At 43.5% G+C, this 21,828-nt stretch overlaps 1 protein-coding gene across 1 annotated transcript in view; it reads right to left on the reverse strand.

The window, feature by feature from the left end:
* Window positions 1–17,969, reverse strand: part of GALNT1 (polypeptide N-acetylgalactosaminyltransferase 1) — a 105,027-nt gene extending 87,058 nt beyond the window's left edge. The window contains exon 1 of the mRNA XM_064294602.1: window positions 17,916–17,969. The gene's annotated coding sequence lies outside the window, so the exon portion shown is untranslated. The remainder of the gene's footprint in view (window positions 1–17,915) is intronic.
* Window positions 17,970–21,828: the final 3,859 nt, after the last annotated feature.

The following is a 21,828-nucleotide window of genomic DNA, read 5'->3' on the forward strand; positions in this document are numbered from 1 at the left end:
TGAATAAATTATGTAATTAACGTGTGTGTGTGTGTGTGTCATAGGTACATGGTACTATCATTTTAAAATATGTACAGATACCATAAAGATTAATAAAATCTAAATTCATGTAAAGTATTAACTAATTCACAGTAATTTTTTAAATAACATAGAGGCAGTGGGCACCAGATTACCTAGGTTTGCATCCTGCCTCTGACACCTACTATCATATAAATTCAGGGACATTGTCATGACTAAAGGAACAGCATTTAAGGGCTGAGAGCAGGCATGATACAAATCGTATTAAAGCAAAGCACTAAATAAATTCTAGCTATTTTTTGTCTCACACAAGTAAACTACTATGAAGAATCATGAAATTTTTTGATGTTGAAAAAGGATCTGTAGGAGACACTTGTTATTTTTTGCTCCCCAGCATTCCTCCATTCTCGTTTCCTAATTTCCTTCTGGATAATTCTCTCTCCCTCACCTTGTATGATCTGGGTGAGACTATAAACCCATGTGTCTACCTTCTCACTATAGAAGTCACAGGGATTCCTGGAGGTTCCTGCAGCTAAATTCCTCCTCCTCTCACCACTGGCACACCCGTGATTTAGGCTCGGCCAATCAGATGTGCTCTCCAGGAGTTTTAAATCTTGACCAAGTGGCTTGCGAAGATAGAAAGAAACAGGTAGAGTTCACTCATGCCAGTGTTGACATCCTACTCAGGACACTCCTGTAATTTTTCAGAGCTGCCGTCGTTTCTGTCTGTTCCAAAGCCTGGTTCTCCAGTAGTCCATCTGTCCTGTAAACGTCTAATTTCTTTCCAGTAAATTACTGCTTGCTTAAGTAGAGCTGAATTCTGCTGCAGGCAAGCAAAGAACCAACTGAGAAGCAGGCTACGATCAGTCAATGGGACGTAGCATGATGGTACTATGCAGGGACCCAAGAATGGAATGGGGGCTCTGCTGAAGACAAGAAAAGCCAAATCTTGGAAAAATGTTTTAGGAAGTACAGGGAGAAGTCACAGGCTATACTAACTAGGACATGGGAAGCAAGTCTGGCTTTAAAAATGTAGATGCCTGGGAGAAGGGAAGAAATGTGGTGAGTGATTGGATAAGGTTCATCCAAGTACATGAACGTGAAGAACGACCCCAGAGATCTGCAGAACTATGGTGTGTCGGGTGTGACTTGGGTAGGAGGAAGACAGCCCGCTTACTACTAATTGAAACTTTCTACCTGGTGAAATTCTAGGGCAAGGAGCAGACACCTTGGTATTTTTTATGAGGCCTCTTTCCAAGAGTAGTGTGATGCAGAGCCCAACCTCAAGTTCACTGCTGCTAACAGTACAAGAATACAAAGGGGGGGACCTTTCACAAAGAACCAGGTCTTGGGTCACTGTTGTTCCTCTTATTTCTTACTCTTTGGTAGCAATCCTTTTCCCTAGTTTAGCACACTTTAGCATATAAAAACTTTATTACAACTCAACAGTATTTAAGGGTATAGAATATTCAGAAGTTAAAGAACAATCTAAAAGTTACCCAGCTGGCCTGGTTCAGGTTTAAACTCAACAATTTTTTCCAGGAATCCTATTTTTACTACCGCTATTAGTTTCCGGGAGCCCTGGTGCACAGTGGTTAAGCTGCTAACCAAAAAGTCGTTAGTTCAAATCCACCAGCTGTTCCTTGGAAACCCTATGGGGCAGTCCTACTCTATCCTATAGGATCGCTATGAGTCAGAATCGACTCCACAGCAAACGGTTTGATTTTGATTTGCTATTAGTTTCCCAAACCCTGGTGGCATAGTGGTTAAGTGCTATGGCTGCTAACCAAAGGGTCGGCAGTTCGAATCCACCAGGTGCTCCTTGGAAACTCTATGAGGCAGTTCTACTCTGTCCTACAGGGTCACTATGAGTTGGAATCGACTCGACGGCACTGGGTTTGGTTTTTGGTTTGGTATTAGTTTCCCAGGGTTGCCACAGCAAAATACCACAAATTGGGTGGTTTATAAGAGCAGAAATCTATTATCTCACAGTTCTGGAGATGAGACATCCAAACCAGGGTATCAGCTGTGTTGATTCCTTCTGAGGGCTCTGAGAGAAAAATGTTCATGCCTCTCCCCTAGCTTGTAGCTACACTGTCACATGGTATCCTTCCTCATCTCTCTCTGTCTGTTCTCTTCTAAAAGAAGAGAACTCAGATCCCACCCTAGTCTGGTATGATCTCAGGTTAACACGATAACATCATCAAAGACCCTATTTCCAAACAAGGTCACACTGACAGGTACTAGGGTTTAGGACTTCAACGTATCTTTTTTGAGCGGACACAATTCAATCCATAACACTATTCAAGTCTAAAACCAAAAATCAACCAAACCTGTTGCTATCGTGTCGATTCCGACTCACAGGACAGAGCAGGGTTTCCAAGGAGCCGCCGGTGGACTCAAACTGCCGACATTCTGGTTAGCAGCCAAACTCTTAACCGCTGTGTCATGAGGGCTCCACTATATCCCAGTCTCCTTCGATTTGTCTACCTATTTCCACCCTCTATCATTTGAGCTACTGTTTTTAGCTCCCATTTTGGGTCTGTGGAAAAACGAGGTTTCCTCAGTTCGGGTCTCAGATATCCCCTCCTAATTGACTATATGGGACAGTGATGTTTCAGTGGTAGAATTCTTATCTTCCATAGGGGAGACTGGGGTTCGATTTCCAGCCAATACATCTTAAGTCAGCCACCACCCATCTGTCAATGCAGGCTTGCGTGCTGCTATGATGCTGAACAGGTTTTGGCAGAGCTTCCGGACTAAGGCAGATTAGGAAGAAAGGCCTAGCGATATACTTTCAAAAAATCAGCCAATGAAAACCCTGTGGATCACAACAGGCATCTCCCATTGTGCATGGGGTCACTATCACCATGAGTCAGGGGCTGACTCAATGGTAGCTAATAACAGCGACTGGCTTTTTATAAAATCCTCTTCCCAATCGGACTTTGTGCTTCTCTCTACCTCTGACATAACCTACCCTCTAAGTACTATATTTACCATCCAGTGTTCTAAAAGTGGAAACCCTGGTGGTGTAATGGTTATGTGCTACGGCTACTAACCAAAAGGTCGGCAGTTGGAATCCAGGCGCTCCTTGGAAACTCTATGGGGCAGTTCTACTCAGTCTTCTAGGGTCGCTATGAGTCAGAATCAACTTGATGGCAGGGGGTTTGGTTTTGGTTTTTTTTGGTTCTAAAAGTTCTCCTTGAACTCTTCTATTCTTCCCTAGTCTTCAAGCCATCCTCTCTCTCCCTCCAAAATATGCATTGTCTTCTTCCATTTTCAAAATATACCCCAAATTTAACTTTTTAAAAACTGTCTACCAGCAAATGACACTCTTAGCTATCATATCTCTTCATAATATTCTTACTCATTTAAAAAAAAAAAAAAAACTGAGGCAATGCTCATCTGGCCCAGAAAAAAATCTGCAATTTCCATCTATTAACATTAAAAATACGTATTACTGAGGCAGAAGAATTAGTTTTCACTGTGTACCTTTTTGGGTTTTTTTTTTTCTGGGTACACCTTTGTACTGTTTGGCTATTTCACCACATAACCATATTACTTTTTCTCTTTAAAAATACTGTCATTACTTAAAAAATGTGAAAAAAAATTAACTTACTAGCCCAGCGGCATTTTTATGCAGAAACACGTGGACATCACATGGGGAGAAGAGAGCATCCCTAAACTCACAATCATTTTTGTTTTGGTTTTGTTTGGAGGGAAAGGAGTGGACAGGCAGCAGCTTGTTGCCACAAGTTTCCGGTCTGGTTACTGCTAAACAAACCGATGCTCTCCCACTGCTGAAACCTGAAGGGAAATCCCAAGGCCTTTATCAAGTCTCTGATCCCACAGAAAGTGTTAATACAAGCAGCTTTAGGCTCCAGGCGGTGGCATGACTAGGTTAGTCACTGTCACTTCCCACAAGTGTGGGAGGTGCTAGTAAATTAGAACAAAACAGATCAGGGCTGGCAACCCAGCCTGTCTGTGGGTGTGCGTAAAGTGAATTTCAGGCTGACCCCACCACCTCTGCGTGCCCTAAGCAAAACGGACTAATTCAAACTTTTTACATATTATCCACTGCTTTATTTCGTTATGTATTTTACATATGATGTTTCCTATGCCATTACAATACTGTTGTTAGGTGTCACTGAGTCATTTCAACTCACAGAGACCCCATGTGACAGAGCAGAACCGCCCCATAGGGTTTTTGGGAGCAAATCGCCATGTCCTTCTCCCTCAGAGCTGCTGGGTGAGTTCAAACTGCCAACCTTTCAGTTAACACCAGAGTATTTAACCTTTGTGCCGCCAGGGCTCCTTGCTACTATAATAGTTAAATTTTGAACTGTAGATGTCAAAACTGGCTACTTCTTTTAGGCCGCACCCTCAAAATACTTATCCTCATAGTCTGACACTAATCTTTAAGTCACCATCCAACCTTCCCCAATGAGCTGACTTCAGCACTGGGTTCACCATCTTCCTCCCCATTTCAAATACACTTCAATCCTTGTTGGCTCCAACATTCAGGCTGCCGTTTAAAACTGTAGCCTTCAGCAGCCTCAACCCAAGTGACTTGTCTCGTCTCAGGGCCCAGAGCCAACCTACCTATCTATATGTTGAACCTACACTTCAGCTAAAAACAAACCCCAAAACAAAATACCATCCAAACATATATCCACACCACCTGGTACTCAGAGTCCTCTACCCCTGCCAAGTCTGCTCTTCTCCATCTGCTTCCAGGTCACCTCTATTCTCCCACCTAACATGGCCTCTAAGGGTTTCACGTGCTTGGGTACCAATCTGGAAGCCATACAGCCTTTGTAATTATGGTCCCTTTGACACACACACAAAAATTCTTCACCTCATTGGAACTTCCAGGTACAATCCCTAACTCTAAGCAAGTTCCAATGTTTACTTTTCCTGCTTCAACTTCTAGGACATTAGCATTGCTTCAGAGAAAGTTCTGAAACAGTGCTGGCTGAGTACACTGTAAATCCACACTAGCTAGGCCAAACCCTTACTGCTCTACACAACTTCCCTCCTGGACACCCTCTCTCTCCCCCTACCTTCACTGTGCACACCATCACAGACCACCAAACACTACACTTTTAAAACACTCTGTGAGACTCTGCAGAGGATTCTGACCTTACCAGACCCAAGATCCTTCCACTTCACTTTTCTTACCTCACACTCCTTTGTTCCTTTCTCAGAGTCCTTCCTCCCTTTCAAGGGTAATGCTCACTGCCCGTAAACTTAATTACATTCCTTTCTACAGCCTCCAAAGCCTTGTTCCACAAATTACTTCTCTCTTTCACACTCACCAACCAACTCCACCAGGCCTTTTTCTCCTGAGGTAATATTCAGGACAAGCTGGCCCAAAGATGGGGGACCCTGTCCTCCCTACAAAAGTTTTTTTTAAGTGAATTAATTAATTGCCAACGTTTAAAAATCAAGACATATCAGTTAAAATCAAGGTTTCTGGCTTGTCTGACAAAACTATTTTCTGCCACCACTGAGAGAACACACTCAAAGATCCTGGGCACTAATTACTTGTCACCCCCCTTTCAATGGGACATTTGCCATCTCCAGTGCACTACAATCCCCTTTCCTTGTCCCCTGTCGGCCTCACACTGACTCTAATCCTCCTTACTTCCTTGGCCCTTGAAACCCACACCCTACTGCCTACAAATAATAGGTTCTGCTCCTTTCTATATTAAAAAACTATTTTCCTCAGCTACTCCCACTGCACATACACCCTCTTCCTTTCCCCTTTCCACAATACTTCCTCAGAATTGTCTACATGTACTCTTGCTACTTTGTCAGCATGCATTCACTCCTACTCATAATATTTCTGCTCCTACCTCTACTGACACTACACTAAAGAGCAAATCATTTCATGTTCCTGCCTGTTGAATAGCAAGGGACATCAGTGACCGCCATTCTCCTTCATAAGGCCTCTTCCCATTGACTTTCCTGGCTTTGCCTTCTTCTAGCCCTCCTTTGAGGAAATGACACAGACCTCCCAATGGTTAGACACCTGTAAACACCTTGAACGCCAGACAGGCTCCGTACGTGCTTCTCCCCATGGAGCGGGGGGGACAAAACTCGTGACCATAAAGTCGATTCCAACTAATAGCAACCCTGAAGGACAGAGTAGAACTGCCCCATAGGATTTCCAAGGCTGTAAATCTTTACAAAAGCAGACTGCCGTATCATTCTCCCAGGGGGTGGCTGGTGGGTTCGAACTGCTGACCTTTTGGTTTGCAGCTGAGTGCTTTAACCACTGTGCTGTAGACTCCAAATATCTGGCAAGCTCCTTTCCCCCTGAAACATTGCCACCAGCCTCTCCAGTCTCTTGGAGTTCTCTCAGGGGAAAAAACAACAGGAAAAAGATACCCTAAAACCTGACTGTAGTTTTCTCCTCTGAAAATAAGTACATTGATTATTCAGCATTTCCTGATCTCTTCTCAGGTGACAGACACTGCTGCTTAAGAGGCCAGTAACAGAAGGTCTTTACTCTTAAATTCATAAACTAGGAGGGGACAGAGGTAGATAAAAGGACTAATCAACATAATACATGATATGAAGAGAAAACAACAGGCACAGAGGGGAAGGCCAGAGAGGCTTGCTGAGAAAAACACCAGGGCCCAGTCCTTGGCCTCAGACATATCCATGGCCACCATCTTACTTCAGTCCACCTGCAAGAATCTCCTAACTAGTCTCCCCTCGCCCATCCAGTCTCTTACCCAAACTGACACTGCAGCAGGGGTGATCTGCTTAAAATTTGAAAACAGAGCTCTCTTATGTTTAAAACCTTCCAGGAGCACTGAGAGTAAGGCCCTGCATGATTTGTCCCAATTTTTCTATCTTCATCACACACACATTCCTTTGCACCAATGCTCCTTTGGCCACACTGATCTTTCAGCTCCTTAAAGAGAACAAGTCCTTATCTGCTGGGTGGCCTCTGCACATATCATTTTTTCTTACATGGAATCCTCTTGCCTCCACTCTTTGTATTATTTAAAAAAAATTTTTTTGACCTCTGGATCTCAGCTTAAATGTCACTTTTCCGTTATTAACGTAATTGTGTCTATTTCTGTCTGCCCCATTAGGCTGTATGATCAAAAAAGGACAGGAACCATATAAATTTTGTTCACCTTGTTTTCACAGTACTTAGGACACAGGAGACAATAAATATTTGTTCAAGGAGGATGTGAAATGCTCTTTCCTCCTCTAGAGCCTAAAATGTGAGAACCCCCTAAGGCTTATTTCTCAGCCCTCTCTACCTCTCCCTATTCTCATCACCTCTAGGCTGATGATGCTCATCTGTACTTCCAGATATGGCCTCTCCCTGCAAAATCAAGTCCACTAACTCTGCTGTCTGCAGGGTAGTTCTATCTGGAGTTCCCTCTCTGGCACCTGCAACTAGACACGTCCAAAGACACACTCATTAACTCTCTTCAACAAACTGTTTTTTTCTATTGCTGTGAATGGTAGCATTCTCTTATACATCGAGTGACTGACTTCTCTCTTTCCTTCATCCATTAACAAGTACATCTGATTCCACCTCTAGAAATGTACCTGACCTGTACGTTCCTCTATACACGGTCAGAGTAACACACATGGAATTAGCGTCATCTCCTACCTCTAGTATTTGGAAATAACAATCATCCACATATATGTACCTTAAAACTTAATTCTGATCATGCCAATCAATATCCTCATCGAAATCCTTCAACGACACCCTGTTGTTGTGTGCCATTGAGACGATTCCGACTCACAGAGACCCCATGTGCTGCCTTCCAAATAACATACACGCTCTTCTGCTTGTCATTCAAAGTCCCTCTCAATCCTGCCAAAACTATCTTAGAAAAGCAACCTAGTTCAGTGGTTAAGAGCATAAACTATGGAGCCAGACTGTCATGTTAAATGAACAGACATGAAGACAAGTCAGATTCCAGCTTCCGCAATTAACCTCTCTGTGCCGTAGCTCCTTCACCTGTGCAATGGGAGAGAATAAGAGTATTTACCTCATACGGTTGTTATAAAGTTTAGATCCGTTAATAAGTAGAACGCTTAGAATTGTACCTGGCACATGGCCAGTGCTATACCTACTTTTATTTGGGTATTGCAGCACCATCTCCAACTCTCAATGGCCCACATTCCAGTCCATCTGAACCAACTCACTGGTCCCTTATACTTCTCAAACTTTCCCTTCAGACACAAGGGTTGCAATAAGGACCAGCTGGTCAGCTGGCAATGTTGCATCCCCTTCCCTAACTCAAGGGCATTTCCAGTCAAAAGCTGCTGTTGCAAAGGCCCTTTTTCTCCAGGAGTGTCCTTGAAAAAAAACAAACCAAATCCAGTGCCGTCTAGTTGATTCCAACTCGTGTCCTTACAGCTCATTAAATGAAAAACCTCAGATGTTGCCCATGAAAGGATTCTCCAGCCCTGTCAAAGATTCTCAGGATACTACTAATGACCTTCTTCTTCCTTCTACTCTCTCATTCCCCTCCCAGGTTTCAGGTCAAAGACCATCATTTCCTATCCCCTGTGATAAAGCCCTTTTAGGTGTTTTTATGTCCCTGATCTGGGCAAAAGTTGAAGTCCTCATGGCTACTCTCCCTTCTTCTGCCTGAGTGGCGTCAAAACAGAGCCCGCTAAAACAGAGTGTTTAAATAAGATCCAGTCCCATAACATAATACAAAAATGTCTGGGTTTCAATTAAAAAAAAAAAAAAATCACTTGTCATATGAAGAACTGAATGAAAAATGACATCAGTAGATGTCAACATCAAGAAGACACATTATCTGACAAAAATTTTAAAGAAGCCATGATAGAAATGCTTCCAATGAGCAATTACAAACATGTTTAAAATAAATTAAAAATTTGAAAGCCTCATTATTAAAATAAAAAGTCTCAGCAAAGAAACAGAAGATGTAAAGGAAAACTAAACGTGAACCTTACTGCTGAAAAATACAATTAGTCATATGCCACATAACGTCAGTTCGGCCAATGTTTGACTATACATGTGTCTGTGGTCCTATAAGGTTATAACAGAGTTCAGAAATCCCAATCGGAGAACAAGATGTAGCAGACATAACACTTAAATGGTTCCAAACTATGCAAGGTTTTCATTAGCTTCACAAAGTAGTATGTACATTCATTATTACGAACCACTGTATGTATTTAACTTAAATTTTAATATAATACAGTTTATGGCAGTTCGTTCTTAAGTATGAGTTGTCCATAAGTCAGGACATAAGGGTCTGCCTGTGGTGTTCAGGCAACATCCAAATCACACAACATCCTATTTTACAGAACATACCATTGGATGTTAAGCGATGTAGGACTGTACTGAAATAAAAAGCTCAATAGGTGGACTCAACAGCAGAATGGGAAGGATAAGCAAAGGAAATGGAAAATGGAACAAATTACCCAATCTGAACAACAGAGAGAAAACAGACTGAAAGAAAAATGGACAGAGCCTTAGAAACTTATGGGACGATAACAAAAGATTTAACATTCACGTCATCAGTCTTGAAATGAGAGGAAAAGAAGGAAGGCTGAAAAAGTACTTAAAGAAGTACAATAAAACCTGTGAAAGCCAGAACTTGTGTAAGGCGGAAACCTGTCAGAGAAGGAAAACTCAAGTATTTATCACTAATAGAGAGCAATAGAAAAGTGGTTAAGACTGCACCCTGTCAAAGGCAGAAACTCTGCGAGACCCAGAAACACTTCCCAATTCATTTTATATATTATTACCCTGATATCAAAATCAGCTAAAGACAATACTGAAAAAGAAAGCTACATACCAAAAGCCTTCATAAATATAGATGCAAAAATTCTTAACAAAGCATTAGTAAACAGAATTCAGCGATGTATAAAAAAAATTATACAACATGACCAAGTGGGGTTCATTCCAGGGATGCAAGACTTGCTTGATATTAAAAAATTAGTCAATACAATCTTTATCAATAGGCTAAAGAAGAAAAATCACATGATCAGATCAATTGATACAAAGCTTTTGACAAAATGCAACAATCATTCCATGATAAAAACTCAGAAAAACAGGAATAGAGGAGGACTTCCTCAACTTATAAAGACATCTACAAAAAACCTACAGCCAGCGCTATACTTAGTGGTGAAAGACTGAATGCTTTCCACTTGAGATTGGGGATAAGGCAGGTATGTCCTCTCTCACCATTCTCCTCATAAGGCTGGAAATTTTAGCCAGTGTAATAAGGCAAAAAAAAAAAAAAAAAAAAAGATTAAGACATAAAGATTGGAAAGGAAGAAATAAAAATGTCCCTATTGGTCTACACAGAAAATCCCAAGAAATCTACGTAAAAAACTCCTAGAGCTATTAAATGAGTTCAACAAGATTGCAGGATACAACATAGAAAAATTGATTATATTTCTATACACTAGCAATGAACACATGGACACCAAAATTAAAAATACAATACCATTTATAAACACTCAAAAAAAAAAAGAAATACGTATAAATCTAACAGGTACAGGATTTGTATGCTGAAAACTACAGAACACTGATGAAAGAAATCAAAGAACATCTAAATAAACTGAAGGACATACCATGTTCACAAATTGGTAAAGGTAATATAAAGAAGTCAATTCTCCTCAAACTGATACACAGATTTAATAAAATTCCTATCAAAATTCCAGCAAGTTTTTTGGTAAATATAGACAAGATTGTTCTACGGTTTACATGGAAAGGCAAAGGAATCAGAATAGCTAAAACAATTCTGAAGAATAATAAAGCAGGAACAGTCTACCCAATTTCAAGACTTACTGCATAGCTGCAGTAATCAAGACCAGGGACAGATCACCCAACAAGCCAGGTATGCACGAGCTGACTTATGCTTACTTACTAACCTGTAGTACACAATTTCATCTGTGTTTCACCCTATCAATAAAAAGAATCAAACTATTGATATATGCAACAACCTGGATGACTCTCCAGAGAAGCCAACACGAAAGGTACTTACTGTATAATTCCATTTATATATAGCATTCTTGAAATGATAAAATCATAGAAATAGAGACCAGATGGGTAGACGCCAGGAGATAAAGAGGGGGTGGAAGTAGGCAGAAACCAGGCATGGCCATAGAAGTGAAACATGAGAGAGTCCCATAGCAATGGAAATGTTCTGTATTGCAACTGTATCAATGTCAATGTAACTATTACTACAGTTCTGCAAGGTATTACCATCCGGAAAAGCGTGTAAAGGGCACTTGGGGTCTCTCTGTATTTGCTGCTGTTGTTGTTAGTTGCTATGGAGTTAATTCCAACTCATGATGATCCCATGTGGAGTCCCTGGGTGGCCCAAACAATTAAATGCTCAACTACTTGTCAAAAGATTGGCAGTCAGAACCCACCCAGAGGCTCCTCGGAAGACAGGCCAGGCAATCTGCTTCCAAAAGGTCACAGCCCTGAAAACTGTGGAGAGCAGTTTTACTTTGCACACTTGAGGTCACCATGAATAGCTGTATTATTTCTTATAATTGTGTGTAAATCTACAATTATCTGAAAATAAAAAGTTTAATTAAAAAAAAAAAAAAACTGATCCTTCACCACTGATCCAAGGAGCACTTACCACTAAACGTTAACACTTCAGAACAGACCTACCCCCTTCTTAGCAACTTAAACATTAATTCTACCAATTCATTAAATTTGTCTTTGTGCTGGACCAAGAGAGAACACACAGATATAAATGTGAAATATTATCCCTACTCTCAAAAACAGGATGATCGAGTAGAGTGACAAACACAGGCAGAGAGGTCAGCAGTGAAAACCTTCACAAAGGAGGTGAGATTTGAGCAAGTCTTTGAATAAAAGATAGTGGAAGTGGAAAAGGGGCCATCTTGGAAAGGAAAAGAAATCATTAAAAAAAAAAAGGGCACAGAGGAAATGGACACGAAGAGAGAGACTGGAGTGAGGGGGCGGGCTGTCTCATTAAAAAAAAAAAATAGGGGAGAGCAATTGGGAGTATGTAGCAAGGTGTGTATAAGTTTTTGTGTGAGAGGTTGACTTATTTGTAAACTTTCACTCAAAGGACAATAAAAATTTAAAAAAAGAAAAAAAAGGGCACAGAGCTGGAAATACGTACAATGCCTGTGGCGGCAGAGGCACATGTGTGTTGTGAAATAACAGAAATGAGATGGGATAAGCAGTGCTGGGGTAATTATGGAGGGTCCCCAAGAGCCAGAGAGAGGAATTCAAATGTCACTTTACTCAATGAAGCCTTCCTCACCAACCCAGGCAACTTAAAGCAGCAACACCCCCCTCACCTCAGTCTCTTCAGCATCCCTTAGTTTTTCTTTACACCACTCATTACAGGTTGTATTATGTACTTATCTGCACGTTTATTTGTTTAATGCTGTCCTGCCCTCAGTTATGGTTTAGTGTCTAGCACTGGGTCTGGAACACATTAAACGCTCAGTAAATATTAGCTGAATAAACAAACAAGCAATAAGTATCCGCTCCTAGTTCTCTTCCGTGTAGCTATCTCATTCCTTTCTTCCACTGTCACTCCCTTCATCTTGGTCCCTCTCTAGCCTACTGCCTTTCTTATCTGAAACATGGAAACAACCTAAGTGCCCACCAACGGATGAATGGATAAACAAATCGTGGTACATACATACAATGAAATACTACCCAACTATAAAGAGTATGGAGTGCTGGTGGCGCAGTAGTTAAGAGCTCAGCTGCCAGCCAAAAGAACTGGCAGTTCAAATCCACCAGCCACTCCTTGGAAACCCTATGGGGCAGTGCTACTTTGTCCTATAGGGTCACTATGTCAGAACTGACTCGACAGCAATGGGTTTTTTTTTTTTTTGGTTATAAAGAATATAATTAGGAGTCCACGAAACGTCTTATAACATGGATGAATCTGGAGGACATCATGCTGAGTGAAATAAGCCAATCACAAAAAGACAAATACTGCATGGTCCCACTAGTATAAAAAGTCGAGAATAAATATACACCCAGAAAGAAAAGTTCTTTGATGGTTACCAGGGATGGGAGGGAAAAGGATGGGGAATCACTTTCCAGATAACAGACACTTGCTACTTCTGGTGATGGAAAAGGCAATCCCAAATATGGCGAAGTCAGCACAACTTGACCAACGCAAGTAAAAGCACTACAGAAGTACATAAGAAAAAGGGACGATTTTGGTGAATGTTATTAACATTTTTTTATTAACATTTACAATTTTGCAACAGTAAAAACAACAAATACATGTGTATATGCATATATATGTATAGGAAGGCATATGTGAGTAAATACACATGCACATATAGCTGTATCTGTAGGCACATGGGAAACCCTGGTAGCATAGTGATTAAGTGCTACAGCTGCTAACCAAAGGGTCGGCAGTTTGAATTCGCCAGGTGCTCCTTGGAAACTCCGTGGTGCAGTTCTGCTCTGTCCTATAGGGTCGCTATGGGTCAAAATTGACTCGATTGCACTGGGTTTTATAGGCACATGTATATACGTTTGTGTGTGCTGCATGTACATCCACATACATAACAAACCATACAGGGGCACAGTTAAAGAGGCTTCCTAGATACATGCAAACAACTCAAGGGATTGGTTTACTGGGTCAAAAGTACAGGACCATAGTCTCGGGGGACAACTTAGTCAATTAGCATAACATAGTTCACATAAGATAATGCTCTACATCTGAGTTTGGTGAGTAGTGTCTGCGGTCTTAAATGCTCACAAGTAGCCACCTAAGATACAACTATTGATCTCAACTCGTATGGAGCAAAAGAGAATGAAGGAAATCAAAGGCTCAAAGAAGAAACTAGTCCACAGGACTAAACAGCCCACATGAATCACAACCTCCTTCAAACCTGAGACCAGAAGAACTACATGGTGCCTGGCTACCACTACTGATAGTTCTGACCAGCAACACAATAGAAGGTCCCAGATAGAATGGGGGGAAAATGTAGAAGAAAACTCAAATTCTTAAAAAAGGCCAGACCTACCGGACTGATAGAGACTAGAGGAATCTCCAAGACTGCAACCCTAAGATACTCTTGAACTTGGAAGTGAAGCTATTTCTGCAGGTCATCTTTCAGCCAACAATAGACTGGCTTATAAAATAAATAATATCACCTGTGAGTAATGTGCTCCCTTAAACAATTAACTGCATGAGACCAAACAGTCAACAGTTACCCAAAAGCAAAGATGAGACGCAAGGAGGGGAAGGGAGGCTAGAACAAGGACAACAAACAGAATGGAAATGAGGAGAAAGCCGACGGCAAGAGAACAACTTGTATAAAAATTGTTAAAAGGCCTGATGCGCTTTGTAAACTTCTACCCAAAACAATAAAATAACACAAAAAAACACTGGTTCACAACTGCAGTGTGACACTTGTAAATCTCAACCAATTTTAAAGTGTGATCCAAGAAATCTATGACTAGAAACAAATATTGAAGTTATGACAAACATGTATTACATAAACAAGCTAATAAATAAGAACAGAGATAGCGTTATCCCTGCTGTGGCCTCACTTGCCCAAGTATGAGTGCCTTTTCCCAGAACTGGATGATCCTATGTGTTCTATGGAAAGCTGTTCAACAAGGAGAGCCTGGACAATACTCCTCAACACCATCAAGGATATGAAAGACTGGGAAAGTGTCACAGACCAGAGACTAAGGAGACATGATGACTAAATGCATTGTGGTACCCTGGATTGGATCCTGGAACAGAAAGACAGCAATGGAAAAAATGTGAAATTCAAAAAAAGCCTGGAATTCAGTTAACTTAAAAAAAAAATACTACATAAAAATCACTAATAAATGATTAAGATTCAAATTTATTTATTATTATTTTATAATACTAGGAAACCCTGGTGGTGTAGTGGTTAAGTGCTACAGCTGCTAACCAAAAAGGTCGGCAGTTCGAATCCACCAGGTGCTCCTTGGAAACTATATGGCAGTTCTATTCTCTCCTATACGGTCACTATGAGTCGGAATCGGAATTGTGGGTAAACCAAAACAGGTTATGCTAATGCTAATGGGGGTTGGGCTGGCCAGGCCAGAAAGACCCACAGGGTGATGAGTAATAAACCAAAACCAAACCAAAACCAGTGCCGTTGAGTCGATTCCGACTCATGGTGACCCTACAGGACAGGGTAGAACTGCCCCACAGAGTTTCAATATCAACCTTGAAATAACTGATCTCAGGGGAGAGGGGCTGAAATTTGAATTATGTAATGAGACCCCCCAATAAATACTCTTAACACCAAAGTTCCGCGGACTTCCTAGTTGGTGAAAGACACCCAATGTACAAGGGCAGGGAGCACGTCCTTTTTTTTGCACATGGAAGCTCCGTGTTGGGAACCCTCCCAGACCTCACCCTATGTGTCTCTTCATTTGTATCCTTTTTGCTATAATAAAACTGTCGTCAAAAGTATAGTGCTTTCCGTGAATTCTATCAGTTGTTGGGGCAAATTATTGAACCCAAGGGAGTAGTGAGAGCCAGCAAGTCAGAACTGGGGGGGCCTAGGGACCTCTGAAAGGTCCCTGGGTGGTGCAGTTTGTGCTCAACTACTAATCAAAAAGTTGGCAGTTAGAACCCACCCGACAGTGTTACGAAAGAAAGGCCTGGCGACCTACTTCCATAAAGATTACACCAAGAAATCCCTATGGAGCTCAGTAACACGAGTTGGAATCCACTCCTCCGCAATGGGTTTTTTTTGTTTTTGTTTTTTTGCTTGGGGACCCCTGAGTTTAGCGCTGGTATCATGAGGGGGTAGCCAGCAGGTCAGAAGCGAGGGTGTCTTGGGGACTCCCAAGCTTGCAGCAGTCTGAATTCTTGGGCAGACTTGGTGGCCTGGAGGACTGTGCCCTTCAGCTTGGGAGGTCTGACCTAGATCCTGGGGGTTAGGGTCAGAGGGAGAACTACTTCATGTACATGTGGTGTCAGAACAGAAGTGGAACACAGGGGAACAAAACTGAGACTGCTTTTTTTTTTTTTTGGACCGATCCTTACTGTTTAGTGTCAGAAAAGTAGATTCGATTTTTTCACAGGTCCCGTGCTCTCGCTTGATGTTAAGTGAATTTTCTTGCCTGGGAGTGCTTGTAATTAACAACCAGTTTTAACTTACTTCACCACGCGCATTCACTTACTCAACAAGCGTTTACTGGTACCTAGTGCTTACCAGCCCTGTAAGGCTCTGGGGTTACATGGCTGGAAAAGGAAGACACAATCTCTGCTCTCACAGAGCTTACACCCTATCAGGGAAGCCAGGCATTTAACAAATATTTGCATAAGCGTGAATACTTCCCAAGAGTTCTGCAGCCTGCTTCTTAAAGGTCACACCAAACAAACTATCAGAATATTTGTTAAACTCAGTTATCACCTGTGTTCTGAGTAAGTGCTTCTCAGGTTTCAATGTGTACACAAATCACCTGTCAACCCTGTTAAAGTGGATTGATTCAGTTGCTGTGGGGAAAACGGCCTGAGAGTGTGCATTTCTACCAAACTCCCAGGTGAAGCCAATGCTGCTGGTCCACCAACCACACTTCGAATCACAATGCTCTATGGCACTACAGAAACATCCTCAAACAATCATTTAAAACACAAGCTTCATAAAGGCAAGGGCATTTTGTCTCTCTTACTCACCACAGTATACCTAGGACTTAAGAACTGCCAAAAGACAGACAGCCCTCAATAAATTTTATTTACTGAGTAAATCAACGGGTGTATAATCTAGCTGAGCACTGTCCAATCATGGCCACTCACCACATGTGGCTACTGAACACTTGAAATGTGGCTAGTGCAACTGAGGAACTGCTTTATTTTCATTTAATTAATTTAAATAGCCACATGTGGTTAGTGGCTACCATATTGGTCTAAACACGACACAGATGTGAAGTAAAGAACATGGGACTACAAGACCTAGGTTTGGATCCCAGTTCTGCAGCTTAGCTGTGTGAAACGAGCAAGTTACAACTTCTTAGAGTCTCAGCTTTTCCTCATCTGTGAAGTGAGGACAAGAGACTCCACCTCTCAGTGTTCTTAGCAGGAATTACTATAAAGCAATACATTAAACACAGGTATGATTAAGGTTCCATTATCTGCCCTACAGAAACAGTTCACAATCACAAACACTAATTTGCCCACTGCCAACAATTACAAGAAAATGTCACGAATGCTGCGTTGAAGGGCTGGTTAGTTCAGTGGCTTTAAGAATGAGGCCAAGGTCACAAGCTGGGGGGGGGGCTTCATTTAGCAAGGCTGATCAGGTAAGACAGGCAATGACAATGCAAATGACTACAATCCTGGTACATCTTTAAATAGGAACAGAATTGGCTACGCACGAGTAAATGACATTTCATTCATTCATTCTTTCAAGAACGGCTGAATATTACCTAAAGCCCGCTACTTCCCATCCACCGACGTTTGCAAATTGGAGACCCGGTCCTCTATGTGAGCAGCTGGCCGGGAAGCCCCCGCCCCGGGCCGCCGGCATGTCCTCCCCTCCCCCGCCGAGCCGGCCGAGCGAGGGTCAGCCTGGCACCCAGGCTCCAAGTACCGCACGGCCGAAACCAGGAGCCATATTTAGCTATATTTTCTGTCAATAAAACAAACTTCCGTCTTCTAAAGAAAAACGGTTCCAACTCAATGTCAAAGTAGAGCGGAAACTCGCTCCTCTCCGCAGCTGCCAACCAGAGACGCCGCGTGTCCACTGGCCCCGGAGTCCCCGACGCGGACTCGGCGCCGAGCGCGCCCGCGCCCCGGCCCACAGCAGCACGGCCACAAAGGCACGGGGGACGGGGACGCGGACGCGCTCGGGCCTCCTCCTCCTCCGCCCCGCGCGAGCGGCCGCGGCTCCGGGACAGCCTGGGCGCGGGCGGCACTCACCTCGGTCCGCGCGCGGCGGCGGCGGCGGGCGCTCCTCGGGCCGGCCCGGGCGGTCGCCGCGCGGTCCCGCGGGCCGCAGCGCGGGCGATACTCTCGGGCCGCCGTCCGCCGCACCGCCTCCTCGGCCACTGCCGGCGGCTCCCCTGGCGGGCGAGCGGGCGGGCGGGCCCGACCCGAGCCCCGCCTCCGCCGCGCCCGCCCCCGCCTCCGCGCCGGGCCTCCGCGGGCTGGGCGCGCTACTTGGGGCCGCCCCGCATGCCGTCGCCGCCGCTGCCACCGCCGCCGCTGCTCGCTCGGGCCGCCTCCGCGCCGCGGGCCGGGGCCGCAGGCCGCCCGCGCAGGCCGCTCGGGCGCGGTCCTCCCTGCGCGCGGCGTGCTCCGCGGCGGCGGCGGCGGCGGCCGGTGCGGCTGCGCGGGGGAGGCGGGGGCGCGCGCCTGCGCCGAGGCACCGCCCCCCGCTTCTGCGGCGAGTCCAGCGCGGCGCTGCTCACCGGACCGGCGGTTCCCGCCTCTCTGCCCCTCCCTGCCCGACAGGCGTGCAGCCGAGCGCGGCCGGCGGGGAGGCGCGGAGTGGAGGCCCGCCCGCGGCGGGCTCGGCCCTGTCGTCCGGGCCGGGTGGTCCCTACCTGAACCCGTGCACTGACAAAGAGGCTGCCGCAGCAAGTCGAATAAAACTCGGGCAGTTTCACGTCGAGCAAAGCACGGGGTGGGAGAAAATGGAAGTGCCGTCACCATGCGGAGGAGGCCCTCGATCGGACCCGGGGCCGAGCACAAAGCCACTCCTGAGCCGGTGGGGCCGCCCTGGAGCGGCCGAGGAGGGCTGGGAGTTGGAGGGCTGTCGTCGGCGCCTTCGTCAGGCACTGCTGAGCTCTGCGCCCTGCGGGGCGATGGGGATACTGGAGGTCCAGGACCGAGAGGGGAGGCCACCGCCCGGAAGGTGCCGGAAGAGGCAGCCAGGCCTCTGGGGACAAAAAACGCCCGAGCCCCTATCAGAATGGGGACTGTTTCGGGAAGTGTTTCCTGCGCAGTGCCCTGAGGGGGACCCTTCTACTGTAGCCCCCTGGGAAACATTCCCGCTTGGCGCTAATTCCAACACCCAGCTGTACCCTTCCTTCGCTGAACTGCGGTCCTCTCTGACTTACACTATGCATAACCAACCGCTTTTTTAATATATTCCACTTAAATTTTCATGAGATTTGCGTCTGTTGCTGCCAACCAGGAACTGGAATTATATAAAAACCAAACACGTTCCCGTCAAGTTGATTTCTACTCATGGCGACCCCATGTGTTATAGAATAGAATTGTGCTCCATAGGGTTTTCTTGGCTGTGATCTTTAGGGAAACAAATCGCCAGGCCTTTCTTCCACGGTGCTTCTGGGTGCGTTAGAACAGCCAACCTTTAGGTTAGTAGTTCAGCGCAAGGGTTAGTAATGGAGGACAAACTATTTGCACCACCCACATTTATTACTTAAATTGTTCCATTAAAAAATTGTTTATATATGTTTATATATATGTATGAAAGCCTCGTGGCGTAGTGGCTAAGAGCTACCTCTGCTAACCAAAAGATCGGCAGTTCAAATCCACCAGGCGCTTCTTGGAAACTCTATGGGGCAGCTCTACTCTGTCCCATAGGTTTCTTAAGAGTCGGAATGGACTCTGCAGCAATGGGTTTGTTTGTTTATGTATATATATGTCGTGTATGTTCACAAAAAGACTCAGAAGGCTACAAACAAAAAATGTTAGCAAAAATGATCTCTGGCATTTTATTATCCCGTTTTGTGCTTATCTACATTTTTCGAGTATTGTAAAATAAAACTTGAAAGTTGCTTTTTAAAGTACCTGACTAAATATTTGGAACAAAGTCAATCATGATTAACCTGTTAATGCACCATAAGGAAATTTACTTATGAAAGAAACATGTACGTCTTTAAAAAATACAGTATCTTTGGAGAAAAGATTTGCAAATCATTTATCTAATAAAGGACTTGTATCCAGAATATATAAATAACTCTTGTATCCAGAATATATAAATAACTCTTACAACTCATTAATAAGAAAACTAATAATCCAATTAAAAACGGGCAAAAGAATAGACATTTTACCAACGAAGATATTTAAATGGCCAACAATTACATGAAAAGATGCTCGATATCACTAGTCATTAGGGAAATCCAAAGTAAAACCACAATGAGCTACTGCTTCACGCCCAGCGCACAATGGCAGTAATCAAAAAGATAAGTGTCGGTGAGGAGATGGAGAAATCGTAAACATCATTGCTAATGGGAATGTAGAATGGTTCAGATACTTTGGGAAACAGTTTGGCAAGTTCTTAAAAAGTATATATAAAAGTGCCACAAAAAAAAAACCTTCAAGTGGATTCCAACTCATAGCGACCCTATAGGACAGAGTAGAACTGCCCCATAGGGTTTTCAAGGAGCGACCGGTGGATTTGAACAGCCGATCTTTTGGTTAGCAGCTGTAGCTCTTAATCACTGGACCACCAGGGTTTCCAAAAGTGCCATATGACCCAGCAATTCCACTCCTAGATATATACCCAAGAGAACTGAAAACATGTCTGCACAACAGCTTGTGTGCAAATGGTCATAGCAGGATTACTTATAATAGCCAAAAAGTGGAAACAACCCAAATGTCCAGCACCCGGTGAATGCATAAACAGAGTGTATTATATCCATACAATGGAATCCTATTCAGCAATTAAAAGGAACAAAATATTGATACAAGATAAAATGCGAAGGAACTAAAAAACATTAAGTGAAAGAACCCAGCTGCAAGTGAGCACATGCTTCCATTTATATGAAATGTCTAGAAAAGGCGAATTTATACAGACAGTCCTTTAGTAGTTGCCCAGGGCAGAGGATGGGAATGGGGAGTGACTGCAAAGGGCACAAAAGATCTTTTGGGGATGATATAAAAGTTCTAAAATTTAATGGTGATGGCTGCACAAGTCTGCAGATTTACTAAAAATCATTGAACTGTGCTCTTGAAGGAAATGAATATTAAAGTATATAAACTAAAGCTCAATAAAGCAATTGGGGAAAAAAGTCTGTATCTGTACACTGTTAGGTAGCCCAGGATAATAGTGACTCTGATCTGGTTGCAACAAGTTCATCCAGTTTGTAATAAAAACAAAATAATAAATTTAAAAAAACAAATCTTAAAACACATTTTTTTGGCAAGGGCCAAGTAGTGCTCCCTCACTATAATGGAAAACATGATTGTACAAAGTAATAAGATGCATTTTTCATAACTTTGTATAACCAAGCATAATTACCCTTCAACACCCTTAGTCTTCCGACTCCTGTTTAAAATCTTACCGTGAAAATGTACCTCCACTTTATCTACTAAAAGAATGGGATATGAGGTAGAAAAGCGTAAGCAAGTTTGAGAGCAGGAAGGAAGTGGATGCCCGACAACAGGATGAAGATTTGCCAACAAGGAAGGGGTGAAAGGATACAGATCAGGGAATGCAAAGTAAGGACACTGGCATAATCTTTCCCAATGTAAATGAATAATTTCTTTTATAAGGATCAGCACAAACCTGGTTCCTGTGAAACCAAAACCAAACCCATTGCCGTTGAGGCAATTCTGACTCGTAGTGACCCTATAGGACAGAGTAGAACTGCCCCATAGAGTTTCCAAGGAGCGCCTGGTGGATTCGAACTGCCAACCCTTTGGTTAGCAGCCGTAAACTTAGCCACTATGCCACCAGGGTTTCCATGAGGCAGAGCTTAACGAAGTCCCAAATGCCCAGCTTTTGTACTGTTGTACTATCCATCATCTTTAACATAAACTGCACCTCCTCCCCTCAGCACACTTCCTCTCGTGTTTGGGTTCTGTAATTTGCCGCAAAGTCTTATAGAACTCACGAAATGTATCAAGGAAACAGCTTACA

This window comes from Loxodonta africana, chromosome 11, assembly GCF_030014295.1.
Source record: "Loxodonta africana isolate mLoxAfr1 chromosome 11, mLoxAfr1.hap2, whole genome shotgun sequence".
NCBI classification, from domain to species: domain Eukaryota; kingdom Metazoa; phylum Chordata; class Mammalia; order Proboscidea; family Elephantidae; genus Loxodonta; species Loxodonta africana.